Source organism: Somniosus microcephalus, chromosome 1 (genome assembly GCF_052327205.1).
Source record: "Somniosus microcephalus isolate GS21.2 chromosome 1, FLI_Smic_1.0, whole genome shotgun sequence".
NCBI lineage: Eukaryota > Metazoa > Chordata > Chondrichthyes > Squaliformes > Somniosidae > Somniosus > Somniosus microcephalus.
Window position 1 is genome coordinate 18,149,894 of NC_140987.1, and position 14,045 is coordinate 18,163,938.

Genomic DNA, 14,045 nt, shown 5'->3' on the forward strand with positions numbered 1-14,045 from the left:
TGCCCGGGGACTATGAGGAATACCTGTCCTGGAATCTGAGACAGAGAGAGAGACAGATAAAGGCAGAGAAAGATATTCACTGAGATAGTGAGATCGAGGTCTTAAAATTAGACTGTGGGATAAGGCCGTTTACACGTGGAATTTGCTCATTCCCCTGCCTCCTTATAGTGGAGGCATTAACCCTTTAAATGTTTAGCATCGCTGCTGAAATAGTTAACGATACTCTCAGCAGAATTTCACGGCCACAGAGAGAGAGATAAACCTATATTAAGAGTGAGAAACAAAGGCACAGAAATCGAGCTCAAGAGACTGAGACAGAATGTGCAACAGACTTGGTGAGAGTGAGAAATGCCCAGATTGTGAGAGCGTGTGTGAGTCGCTGAGAGCCTCTCCACATCTATTACTGTTATCAGCACAAGTAGGGAGAAGATGACCATCATTTTTCAATCTTCTCTGACTTCAGGTGTGGTGCTGGAGGACTGGAGGGCTGCTAATGTGGTACCCTTGTTTAAAAAGGGAGAAAAGGATAGACCGAGTAATTACAGGCCAGTCAGCCTAACCTCGGTGGTGGGAAAATTATTGGAAAGAATTCTGAAGGACAGGACAAATCTTCATTTAGAAAGACACTGTGATAAATCCATGTAGTGAGACAAGGACTCGAAGAGGCGAGGTATTAGGATTAATACGAGTACTTTATTAAACGACTGCGAAACAACCAGGCAGGCTTGCATCCAGGCATTGCACCTTTGCTGACCTTGACAGGAAGCAAACCTCTGACCTTAACAGGAAGCAAACCTCTGACCTTAGCAGTAGCATTGGCAACAGCACCACCTGGTGGATAACCTTAATCATAACATCCCAGATTACTATATCGCTCCCCCCTTAAGATTTCAGTATGAATTTCTTAACAAACAATGATTCCTGAGGGTCACAAGGAGTCTCCATTCATCATGTTCCATACTTGATGAATCCAGCAGTTCAGTATCAATCTCTCTGGTGGCTTGTGAGTCCTTTGTGAACGTCTAACAGTAAAGTCCCTGATTGTTTGTGGTGAAGCCACCAGCTGCTCCTGAGCAGTGTTCAGAGTATCTGACTCTGCAACGATGGTTTCCTCTTGACGAATAGGTTCCTGTGGAATTGTCTCGGTCCCTGGTGGTGGCACCACAGATGCACTTGGATAACTGGGGGCGACCCTGTCTTCAGTCATTGCATCTGGAACCTTCATTTCAATTTCCCCTTGCCTGGTAAGTATCTGATCTACATGTCTGCGTACTACCCTACCAACTCCCAACATGACCTTGTATGATACTGGACCTGTCATTGAGTCGATGAAGCCAGGAATCCACTTTGGTCCATAACTGAAATTCCTGGTAAGGACCGCATCTCCTTCTCTAAAACTTCGGTTCTTTGTTCTTTTGTCATGGTTCTCTTTTTGTTTGTTTTGTCTGTTTTCCATTTTCCTTTTTAGGTCTGGGTGGACAAGGTCAAGAGTGGAGCGTAGTCCACGACCTAATAACATCTCAGCAGGAGAGAGTCCTGTGGTGGATTGAGGTGTTATTCTGTAGCTGAACAGAACCCGTGACACTTTGGCTGCTAAACTCCCTTCTGCACTTTTTTTCATCATCTCTTTAAATGTTTGTACGGCTCTCTCCGCAAGTCCATTTGAGGACGGATGATATGGAGCTGAGGTCACCTGCACTATGCCATTTTTTCTCAAGAACTCTTTTGTCTCTGTACTCACAAAACAAGTGGCATTGTCACTCACCATGATCCCCGGTAGCCCTTGATTACTGAAGCTCCGACGCAGGCAGTCTATAGTAGTAGTGGCGGAAGCAGAATTTACAGGATAAACATCCATCCATTTGGAATGTGCATCAATGATTATGAGGAACAACTTCCCCATGAATGGACCTGCATAATCTAAGTGCAATCTTCTCCATGGTTTATCTGGCCACTCCCAGGGGTGGAGAGGAGCCACTGCTGGTGTCTTCCAGTGTTCCTGACAAGTGCTGCATGTTTTGACTAGATTTTCTATCTCCTCATCCAGCTTTGGCCACCACAAGTAACTCCTAGCCAAGGCTTTCATACGCGAGACCCCAGGATGACACTGATGTAGTTGCTCTAGGATAGACTGTCGTGCTGGCTGTGGAATAATCACTCGTGCTCCCCACAACACGCAACCATCCTGCACACTCAGCTCTGCTTTCCTGACACTGTAGGGTGTGAATTCAACCCCTTCCGGATGCTGTGGCCATCCCCATACCACATATTCTCGAACTCTAGACAGTACTGGATCTTTACCTGTCCATGTTCTTACTTGCTCTGCAGTCACAAGTGCCGTGTCAGTGTCCTCCAACATCAAAACTCTGTCCTCTGGAGCTGCACGGATAGGTGTGCCTGGCAGTGGAAGACGGCTCAAGGCATCTACGTTCCCATGGTACTTGCCCGCCTTGTAGACGATGACATACTCATATGCCCTCAACGTCTCTGCCCACCTCTGGATCCGGGGTGACACCATCTGTGGAACTGCTTTCATTTCAATGAAAAGAGAGAGAAGAGGTTTATGATCGGTGCATATGGTGAACTTCCTGTCATATATGTCCTTGTGGAACCTCTGTAACCCAAACATTACTGCTAACCCCTCTTTGTCTAACTGGGAATAGTTTTTTTCCGCTGGTGTTAGAGTTCGGGACATAAACCCTATTGGTCTTTCAGTTCCATCTTCCATGCAGTGTGAAAGAACTGCCCCCACCCCGTAAGGTGAAGTGTCACAAGAGAGAATGATGTCTTTCTCTGCATTGTAGTGAACCAGCACATCCGACAACAGCATCAGTTTCTTGGACTGTTCAAATGAAACCCCCTGCTCCTCTCCCCACTGCCACTGTGTCTCCTTGCGCAGTAGTTTGTGAAGAGGTGCTAACATAGTTGACAAGTTTGGTAAAAACCTGTTATAATAGTTCAGCAGTCCCAGGTAAGCTTTTAACTCAGCCACATTTGTAGGAGCAGGGGCGTCCTGCAGTGCTTGTACCTTCTCCTTGAGTGGATGGAGCCCGGTGGCGTCCACTCTGCGTCCCAGGAACACTGCCTCATTCCCCAGGAAAGTGCACTTGCTCCTCTTGAGCCGGAACCCTGTCCTCTCCAATCTCTGTCGTACCTCTCTCAGAGTGCTCAGATGCTCCTGGTCGGTTCTTCCCATCACCAGAATGTCATCCAGATAGATGGAAACATGTGGAATCCCTTGCAGTACACCTTCGATTGTCCTCTGGAAGATAGCTGGCTAGATGAGACACCAAACGGTAAGCGGTTATATGTAAACAAGCCCTTGTGTATATTTATGGTGACATACTTCTTTGATTCGTCATCCAGTGTAATCTGCAAGTAGGCATGACTCATATCCAACTTTGTGAATTTGTCTTGGGAATCGGATACTGCTCTAGTTTGGACACCCGATTGACTGTCAATTTATAGTCTCCACAGAGTCTTACCGAATTGTCTGGTTTTAAAACAGGTACTATGGGAGCTGCCCATTCCGAACATTTCACTGGCTCCAGTATGTTCTCTCTCAATAGACGGTCAAGCTCAGCCTCTACCTTTGGCTTCATGGCATAAGGCACAGGTCGTTGTTTAAAAAACCTTGGCGGTGCCTCCTTATCTACATAAATCTTAGCTGGGGGGCCATTAAATGTGCCAAGTTCCTCCTTGAACACATTCTCATGTTCACTCAACACTTCTTGCAAAGTCAACTGTTTGCCCGCATCTATTTGATGTACTGCTCCCCAGTCTAATTTAAGTTCTTTTATCCAGCCCCGACCTAACAGGTTTGGTCCAGTACCCGATACTATAACTACAGGTAGCTGTTCCACTGTGTCCCTGTGTTGCACAGTTACATTAGCTGTACCTAATGTCGCTACTCATTCACCTGTATATGTTTTAAGATGCAGGGAGCAAGGCTTTAACTCTGGAACTTTTGCACGGTTCCACAATTTTGAGTACTCTGCCTTGTTCATTATGGTCACGCCGCACCCTGTATCCACTTCAAAGTTCACCTTAGATCATTTACTGTCAGTTGCAATGTGATAGGAGCCACTTTTGGAATGTTCTCTAACATGCTATACATTATGAACATGTCCTCTTCTTCCTCAGCTTCCCCGCTGATGTGGTGTGCTCCATGTTTTTTCACTTCTCTCCCTTGGTTTTGCTGTCCTCCCCCTTTTGGTTTGGATTCCTCCACAGGTGATTTCGCCCTGCAAGCTCATTTTATGTGTCCTTGTTTCCTACATTTGTAGCACTTTTCCTCCAGAAACCGGCATTCACTCGCCGGGTGATCGCCCTTGCATCTATAACATGCCTTCACATGCTCACGTTGTGGTTTCTGACGCATGTTCAACTTGTGCACAACAACCTGACCTACAACTTGCGTAGCATTAGCCCTGTCTGAACCCTGTATTTCTTTTTCATCTCGGTTCGCTGTCTCTATGGCTTGAGCAAGTTCCAATGCTTTTTCATAAGTAAGCCCAGTCTCGGATAATAATCTGCGCTGCATTCAGTCGTCCATTATTTCGCAAACTTGCCTATCTCTCAGCATTTCCTTCAGGTTGTTCCCATAATTGCAATCTTGTGCTAATTTACGCAACACCGCTACATAGTCCATTACACTCTCTTCCTCTTTCCTGTTCCTTGAATTAAACTTGAACCGCTGTACAATCTCACTAGGCTTAGGGTTGAAATGTTCTTTTAGCAAGGCCACTAATTCAACAAATGATTTGTCTCCACGCTTTTCAGGACTGAGTAGATTCTTCATCAAACTGTAGCTTTGGTTTCCCACTGAACTAAGCAGAATGGCTTTCCTTTTTCCGGCATCATTTATTTCATTTGCTTCAAAACAATAACCCAACACTTCACAGTACTCCTCCCAGGTTTGTGCTTGACTATCAAAAGTGGAAACCGTTCCTACCGTGGCAGCCATGCTCTCCTCCAGCTGATAGCTAACCGTAGCTCGTAATTTTGTTGTATAAACGTCCTGGCAGACTTTTCTTCTTTGTTCAGGGTCCTTTAGTTACCTCGTCGCCAAATGTGATAAATCCATGTAGTGAGACAAGGACTCGAAGAGGCGAGGTATTAGGATTAATATGAGTACTTTATTAAACGACTGCGAAACAACCAGGCAGGCTTGCATCCAGGCATTGCAACACTGCTGACCTTGACAGGAAGCAAACCTCTGACCTTAACAGGAAGCAAACCTCTGACCTTAGCAGCAGCATTGGCTACAGCACCACCTGGTGGATAACCTTAATCATAACATCCCAGATTACTATAGACACGGATTAATCAAGGATAGTCAGCACGGATTTGTTAAGGGAAGGTCGTGTCTGACAAACTTGATTGAATTTCTTGAGGAGGTAACAAGGAGGGCAGATGTGGGTAGTGCATTTGATGTAGTGTATATGGACTTTAGCAAGGCTTTTGATAAGGTTCCTCATGGCAGACTGGTCACGAAGTTAAAAGCCCATGGGATCCAGGGCAAAGTGTCAAGTTGGATTCAATACTGGCTCAGAGACAGAAAGCAGAGGGTAATGGTTGATGGGTGTTTTTGTGACTGGAAGGCTGTTTCCAGTGGGGTTCTGCAGGGCTCAGTACTAGGTCCCTTGCTTTTTGTGGTATATATCAATGATCTAGACTAGAATATAGGGGGTATGATTAAGAAGTTTTCAGATGATACTAAAATCGGCTGTGTGGTTGATACTGAAGAAGGAAGCTATAGACTGCAGGAAGATATCAATAAATTGGTCAGGTGGGTGTAATGTTATCTTAATAACGTAATTACGAGTCTGACAAGCAGTTGTAGAGGAGTGCCATTTATTCAGTCCTGACTCTGTGTCTCTAGCACAGTATCTGAAGCATGGCCAAGATGGCGTCGGATCACGCCCCCAGATATGACATCAGCCGTCAACCAGCTGTCAATCAAACCCTGCTGTCTTTACGACAGCTACGGTTATCCGTACAGTGGGCAGAACAGTGGTGTGAGGTAATGCATTTGGGGAGGGCTAACAAGGAAAGGGAATACACATTAAATGGTAGGACACTGAGTAGTGTAGAGGAACAAAGGGACCTTGGAGTGCATTTCCACAGATCCCTGAAGGTAGCAGGCCAGGTAGATAAGGTGGTTAAGAAGGCATACAGAATGCTTGCCTTTAATAGCCGTGCCATAAAATACAAGAGCAGGGAGGTTATGCTTTAAATGTATAAAACACTAGTTAGGCCTCAGCTAGAGTACTGGGTGCAGTTCTGGTCACCACATTACAGGAAAGATGTGATTGCACTAGAGAGGGTACAGAGGAGATTTACAAGGATGTTGCCGGGAGTAGAGAATCTTAGCTATGAGGAAAGACTGGATAGGCTGGGTCTGTTTTCCTTGGAACAGAGGAGGCTGAGGGGAGACCTTATTGAGGTGTATAAAATTATGAGGGGCCTAGATAAAGTGGATAGAAAGGACCTATTTCCCTTAGCAGAGGTGTCAAAAACCAGGGGGGCACAGATTTAAAGTAATTGGTGGAAGGTTTAGAGGGGATTTGAGGGGATATTTCTTCATCCAGAGGGTTGTGGGGGTCTGGAACTCACTGCCTGAAAGGGTGGTAGAGGCAGGAACCATAACCACATTTAAAAAGTACTTGGATGCGCACTTGGAATGCTCTAACCTGCAGGGCTATGGACCAAGAGCTGGGAAGTGGGATTAGGCTGGATAGCTCTTTGTTGGCCGGTGCGGACACGATGGGCTGAAATGGCCTCCTTCTGTGCTGTAACTTTCTATGATTCTAAGAAATCTGTTCCCACCTATTCTATCCACCAACAACTGCAGGGGCGACTTTAATCCGACCCGCCCACTGGCAACCAGGCTCGGTGGCCAAATACAACTTGTATTTATATAGCATCTTCAACGACAACAACTTGCATTTACATAGCACCTTCAACAACAACAACCACTTGCATTTATATAGTCATAGTCAAAGGGGGAAAATTTTGGTTGATTAGCACCTCCCATTAGCGCCCTAAGAGGGCGATAACGGGGCACAAAGCAACTAGTGCCTTGGCGTGGCAATGTTTGCACCGCTCATGAAATTGACCAGACATTTTGCAGCGGCGCTAAACACTACCACCACGATCCCCTGCACCCGCGGATCATGACATCAGTCGAGCGTGCAACGGCCCGGTAGCGCCCGGACCAGATATTGAGTGGCGCCCCTGCCTTTCTGCCTGCCGCTAGCAGCGACAGGTTGAGGGGAGCGTTTTGCAGTCGGGAAAGGACTGGGGGAGCGCTATTTAAAGGCGGCCAGTTCCTGCCTTTTTTTGTCGGCGACATTTTTGCACCACAAATTCTGAGAGAGAGAGAGAGAGAGAGAGAGAGACTTCTGGAGAGATTCAACACTATGTGAAGGAGTTTTGGGTACTGAGCAGCACTTTGCAGGTTCATTTTGATTTGACCTTCCTTGCATTGATTTAGAAGAGACTGTGGGGGCTGCACCCTGAGCTCTTTCCTTGGGTCTCTCCATTCTTCTTTCCAGCAGAATTGATGTACAGGTCTCTCCAGGCCGAGATTCAAGGCTGCAATGAGCAGGATGTGGATGCAGAGCGAGATCGACCCTCCCCTTTAAGAAATGGCTGCGCCAGTGTGTCCGTGTTGCATTGCTGACTGACATCACATGAGCTTCGCCAGCGCTCTGAGGTAGCGTCTCGCTCCTCGGCGGAAGCGCCTTAAGAGAGGTGTGTAGCGCCTGATTTAGCGCTCCAATCACCTCCAGGGGCGATAGAAGCCAAGTTTGCAGTTGGAGGTGATAATTAGTGCCAGGCGCTAAACTTTGCGCCCGGCCAATAATTGCGCCCCAAACAGGGCGATACCGAATTTCTCCCCCATCGAGTCATAACGTCACAGAAGGAGGCCATTCGGCCCATTGAGTCCGTGCCGGCTCTCTGCAGAGCAATCCAGTCAGTCCCATTCCCCCGCTCTATCCCCGTAGCCCTGCAAGTTTATTTCCCTCAAGTGCCTATCCAGTCTCCCCTTGAAAACATCGAGTGTCTCCGCTTCCACCACTTCCGTCGGCAGCGAATTCCAGGTCATCACCACTCGCTGCGTAAAAAAGTTTTTCCTCACATCCCCCCTGTATCTCTTGCTCAAAACCTTAAATCTGTGTCCCCCTAGTCCTTGTATCATCAACTAGTGGGAACAGCCTTTCCCCATCTAGCCTATCCAAACCCATCATAATCTTGTACACCTCTATCAAATCACCCCTCAACCTCCTTTGCTCGAATGAAAACAAATCCAGCATCTTCAACCTGTTCTTGCAGCTAAGATCCTCCATCCTCGGAACCATTCTGGTAAATCTCCTCTGCACCCTCTCAAGGTCTTTCAAATCCTTCCTAAAGTGTGGTGACCAGAACTGGATGCAATACTCCAGTTGTGGCCTAACCAACGCTTTATAAAGGTTCAGCATAACTTCTCTACTTTTGCACTCAATACCTCGATTTATGAAGCCCAAGATCCCATATGCTTTGACTCTCTCAATATGTCCTGCCACCTTCAGGGACCTATGCACATTAACTCCCAGGTCCCTCTGTCCCTGCATACTCTTTAAAATTGTGCCATTAAGTGTATATTGCCTCTCCGTGTTCCTTCTGCCAAAATGCATCACCTCACACTTCTCTGTATTAAATTCCATCTGCCACTTGCCTGCCCATTCTGCTAGCCTTTCTATGTCCTGTTGCAGTCGATTGGTATCATCCTCACTGTTTACCACACCCCCAAGTTTGGTGTCATCAGCAAATTTAGAAATTCTACTCTGTATTCCAATATCCAGGTCATTTATATATATCAAAAAAAGCAGTGGCCCCAGCACTGAACCTTGGGGAACACCACTGTCTATACCATCCTCCAGTCTGAAAAACAGCCATTTACAACAACTCGCTGTTTTCTGTCCTTAAGCCAATTCCTTATCCAAGCTGTCACTGACCCACCTATTCCATGAGCCTCAATTTTGTTAACCAGCCTACTATGTGGAACTTTGTCAAACGCCTTCCGAAAATCAATGTAGACAACATCCATTGCATTCCCTTCATCAATCCTCTCTATTACTTCAGAGAAATGAAAACTAAAACGCTTATAGATTTAAATGGCAATACAATGCCCTTCTTACTCTACTCTTAGCAATAAAGATGCTCTAGCAATTCAATGCCCAAATAGGTTCTAAGTAAATGGTAGCTAGGGAACGGAGTAGGTAGCTCGGGAATGGAGTAGATGGCTAGGGAACGGAGTAGGTAGCTGGGGAACGGAGTAGATAGCTAGGGATCGGAGGAGGTAGCTAGGGAACGGGAGTAGGTAGCTAGGGAACGGAGTAGGTGGCTAGGGAACGGAGTAGGTGGCTAGGGAACGGAGTAGGTAGCTAGGGAACGGAGTAGGTAGCTAGGGAATGGAGGAGGTAGCTAGGGAACGGAGTAGGTAGCTAGGGAACGGAGTAGGTAGCTAGGGAACGGAGGAGGTAGCTAGGGAACGGAGTAGGTGGCGAGGGAACGGAGTAGGTAGCTAGGGAACGGAGTTGGTAGCTAGGGAATGGAGGAGGTAGCTAGGGAACGGAGTAGGTGGCGAGGGAACGGAGTAGGTAGCTAGGGAACGGAGTAGGTAGCTAGGGAATGGAGGAGGTAGCTAGGGAACGGAGTAGGTAGCTAGGGAACGGAGTAGGTAGCTAGGGAATGGAGTAGATGGCTAGGGAACGGAGTAGATGGCTAGGGAACGGAGTAGATGGCTAGGGATCGGAGGAGGTAGCTATGGAACGGAGTAGATGGCTAGGGATCGGAGGAGGTAGCTAGGGATCGGAGGAGGTAGCTAGGGAACGGAGTAGGTAGCTAGGGAATGGAGTAGGTGGCTAGGGAATGGAGTAGATGGCTAGGGAACAGAGGAGGTAGTTAGGGAACGGAGTAGGTGGCTAGGGATCGGAGGAGGTAGCTAGGGATCGGAGGAGGTAGCCAGGGAACGGAATAGATGGCTAGGGAACGGAGTAGGTCGCTCGGGAACGGAGGAGGTAGCTAGGGAACGGAGGAGGTAGCTAGGAAATGGAGTAGTTGGCTAGGGAGCGGAGTAGGTAGCTAGGGATCGGAGGAGGTAGCTAGGGAACGGAGTAGGTGGCTAGGGAATGGAGGAGGTAGCTAGGGAACGGAGTAGGTAGCTAGGGAACGGAGTAGGTAGCTAGGGAATGGAGTAGATGGCTAGGGAACGGAGTAGGTAGCTAGGGATCGGAGGAGGTAGCTAGGGAACGGAGTAGGTGGCTAGGGAATGGAGGAGGTAGCTAGGGAACAGAGTAGGTAGATAGGGAACAGAGTAGGTAGCTAGGGATCGGAGGAGGTAGCTAGTGAACGGAGGAGGTAGCTAGGGAACGTTGTAGGTAGCTAGGGAACGGAGTAGGTAGCTAGGGAACGGAGTAGGTCGCTCGGGAACGGAGTAGATGGCTAGGGAACGGAGTAGGTAGCTAGGGAACGGAGTAGGTAGCTAGGGAACGGAGTAGGTCGCTCGGGAACGGAGTAGATGGCTAGGGAACGGAGTAGGTAGCTAGGGAACGGAGTATGTATCGAGGGAACGGAGTAGGTAGCGAGGGAGTGGAGTAGGTCGCTAGGGAACGGAGTAGGTAGCTAGGGAACGGAGTAGATGGCTAGGGAACGGAGGAGGTAGCTAGGGAATGGAGGAGGTAGCTAGGGAACGGAGTAGGTAGCTAGGGAACGGAGTAGATGGCTAGGGAACGGAGAAGGTAGCTAGGGAACGGAGGAGGTAGCTAGGGAATGGAGTAGGTGGCTAGGGAATGGAGTAGATGGCTAGGGAACAGAGGAGGTAGCTAGGGAACGGAGTAGGTGGCTAGGGAACGGAGTAGATAGCTAGGGAACGGATGAGGTAGCTAGGGAATGGAGTAGGTGGCTAGGGAATGGAGTAGATGGCTAGGGAACAGAGGAGGTAGCTAGGGAACGGAGTAGGTGGCTAGGGAACGGAGTAGGTAGCTAGGGATCGGAGGAGGTAGCTAGGGATCGGAGGAGGTAGCTAGGGAACGGAGTAGGTAGCTAGGGAACGGAGTAAGTGGCTAGGGAACGGCGTAGGTAGCTTGGGAACGGAGTAGGTAGCTAGGGAACGGCGTAGGTAGCTAGGGAATGGAATAGATGGCTAGGGAACGGAGGAGGTAGCTAGGGATCGGAGGAGGTAGCTAGGGAATGGAGTAGGTAGCTAGGGAACGGAGTAAGTGGCTAGGGAACGGCGTAGGTAGCTAGGGAACGGCGTAGGTAGCTAGGGAATGGAATAGATGGCTAGGGAACGGAGGAGGTAGCGAGGGATCGGAGGAGGTAGCTAGGGAACGGAGTAGATGGCTAGGGAACGGAGTAGATGGCTAGGGATCGGAGGAGGTAGCTAGGGAACGGAGGAGGTAGCTAGGGAACGGAGGAGGTAGCTAGGGAACGGAGTAGGTAGCTAGGGAACGGAGGAGGTAGCTAGGGAACGGAGGAGGTAGCTAGGGAATGGAGTAGTTGGCTAGGGAACGGAGCAGGTAGCTAGGGAACGGAGTAGGTAGCTAGGGAACGGAGTAGATGGCTAGGGAACGGAGTAGGTAGCTAGGGATCAGAGGAGGTAGCTAGGGAACGGAGTAGGTAGCTAGGGAACGGAGTAGGTAGCTAGGGAACGGAGTAGATGGCTAGGGAAAGGAGTAGATGGCTAGGGAACGGAGTAGGTAGCTAGGGATCAGAGGAGGTGGCTAGGGAACGGAGTAGGTGGCTAGGGAACGGAGTAGATGGCTAGGGAATGGAGTTGATGGCTAGGGAATGGAGTAGGTGGCTAGGGAACGGAGTAGGTCGCTCGGGAACGGAGTAGGTCGCTCGGGAACGGAGGAAGTAGCTAGGGAACGGAGTAAATGGCTAGGGAACATAGTAGGTAGCTAGGGAACGGAGTAGGTAGCTAGGGAACGGAGTAGATTGCTAGGGAACGGAGTAGGTGGCTAGGGAACGGAGTAGGTGGCTAGGGAATGGAGGAGGTAGCTAGGGAATGGAGTAGGTAGCTAGGGAACGGAGTAGGTGGCTAGGGAACGGAGTAGGTAGCTAGGAAACGGAATAGGTAGCTAGGGAACGGAGTAGGTAGCTAGGGAACGGAGTAGATGGCTAGGGAACGTAGTAGGTAGCTAGGGAATGGAGGAGGTAGCTAGGGAATGGAGTAGATGGCTAGGGAACATAGTAGGTAGCTAGGGAATGGAGTAGGTGGCTAGGGAACGGAGTAGGTAGCTAGGGAACAGAGTAGGAAGCTAGGGAACGGAGTAGGTAGCTAGGGAACGGAGTAGATGGCTAGGGAACGGAGTAGGTAGCTAGGGAACGGAGTAGGTGGCTAGGGAACGGAGGTGGTAGCTAGGGAACAGAGTAGGTGGCTAGGGTATGGAGGAGGTAGCTAGGGAACGGAGTAGGTGGCTAGGGAACGGAGGAGGTAGCTAGGGAATGGAGTCGGTAGCTAGGGAATGGAGGAGGGAGCTAGGGAACGGAGTAGGTAGCTAGGGAATGGAGTAGATAGCTAGGGATAGAGTAGGTGGCTAGGGAACGGAGTAGGTGGCTGGGGAATGGAGGAGGTAGCTAGGGAACGGAGTAGGTAGCTAGGGAACGGAGGAGGTAGCTAGGGAACGGAGTAGGTGGCTAGGGATCGGAGTAGGTGGCTAGGGAACGGAGTAGATGGCTCGGGAACGGAGTAGGTAGCTAGGGAATGTAGTAGGTAGCTAGGGAATGGAGTAGATGGCTAGGGAACGGAGTAGTTAGCTCGGGAACGGAGTAGGTAGCTAGGGAACGGAGTTGGTAGCTAGGGAATGGAGGAGGTAGCTAGGGAACGGAGTAGGTAGCTAGGGAACGGTGTAGGTGGCTAGGGAACGGAGTAGGTAGCTAGGAAACGGAATAGGTAGCTAGGGAACGGAGTAGGTAGCTAGGGAACGGAGTAGATGGCTAGGGAACGTAGTAGGTAGCTAGGGAATGGAGGAGGTAGCTAGGGAACGGAGTAGATGGCTAGGGAACATAGTAGGTAGCTAGGGAATGGAGTAGGTGGCTAGGGAACGGAGTAGGTAGCTAGGGAACAGAGTAGGAAGCTAGGGAACGGAGTAGGTGGCTAGGGAACGGAGGTGGTGGCTAGGGAACGGAGTAGATGGCTAGGGTATGGAGGAGGTAGCTAGGGAACATAGTAGGTAGCTAGGGAATGGAGTAGGTGGCTAGGGAACGGAGTAGGTAGCTAGGGAACGGAGTAGATGGCTAGGGAACATAGTAGGTAGCTAGGGAATGGAGTAGATGGCTAGGGAACGGAGTAGGTAGCTAGGGAACGGAGTAGATGGCTAGGGAACATAGTAGGTAGCTAGGGAATGGAGTAGATGGCTAGGGAACGGAGTAGGTAGCTAGGGAACGGAGTAGTTGGCTAGGGTTCGGAGGAGGTAGCTAGGGAACATAGTAGGTAGCTAGGGAATGGAGTAGGTGGCTAGGGAACGGAGTAGGTAGCTAGGGAACGGAGTAGATGGCTAGGGAACATAGTAGGTAGCTAGGGAATGGAGTAGATGGCTAGGGAACGGAGTAGGTAGCTAGGGAACGGAGTAGGTAGCTAGGGAACGGTGTAGGTGGCTAGGGAACGGAGGTGGTAGCTAGGGAACAGAGTAGGTGGCTAGGGAACGGAGGAGGTAGCTAGGGAATGGAGTCGGTAGCTATGGAATGGAGGAGGGAGCTAGGGAACGGAGTAGATGGCTAGGGAACGGAGTAGATAGCTAGGGAACGGAGGAGGTAGCTAGAGAATGGAGGAGGTAGCTAGGGAACGGAGTAGTTGGCTAGGGTTCGGAGGAGGTAGCTAGGGAACGGAGTAGGTAGCTAGGGAACGGAGTAGATGGCTAGGGAACGGAGTAGGTGGCTAGGGAACGGAGTAGGGAGCTAGGGAATGGAGGAGGTAGCTAGGGAACGGAGTAGGTGGCTAGGGAACGGAGTAGGTGGCTAGGGAACGGAGTAGATGGCTCGGGAACGGAGTA

The 14,045-nt window shown here is 49.4% G+C and overlaps 1 protein-coding gene across 6 annotated transcripts in view; it reads left to right on the top strand.

Annotated features, from left to right (window-relative positions):
* The window catches only part of LOC147123963 (junctional adhesion molecule-like), a 170,160-nt gene that overhangs the window by 91,409 nt on the left and 64,706 nt on the right, over positions 1–14,045 (top strand). The gene's annotated exons all lie outside the window — the stretch shown is intronic.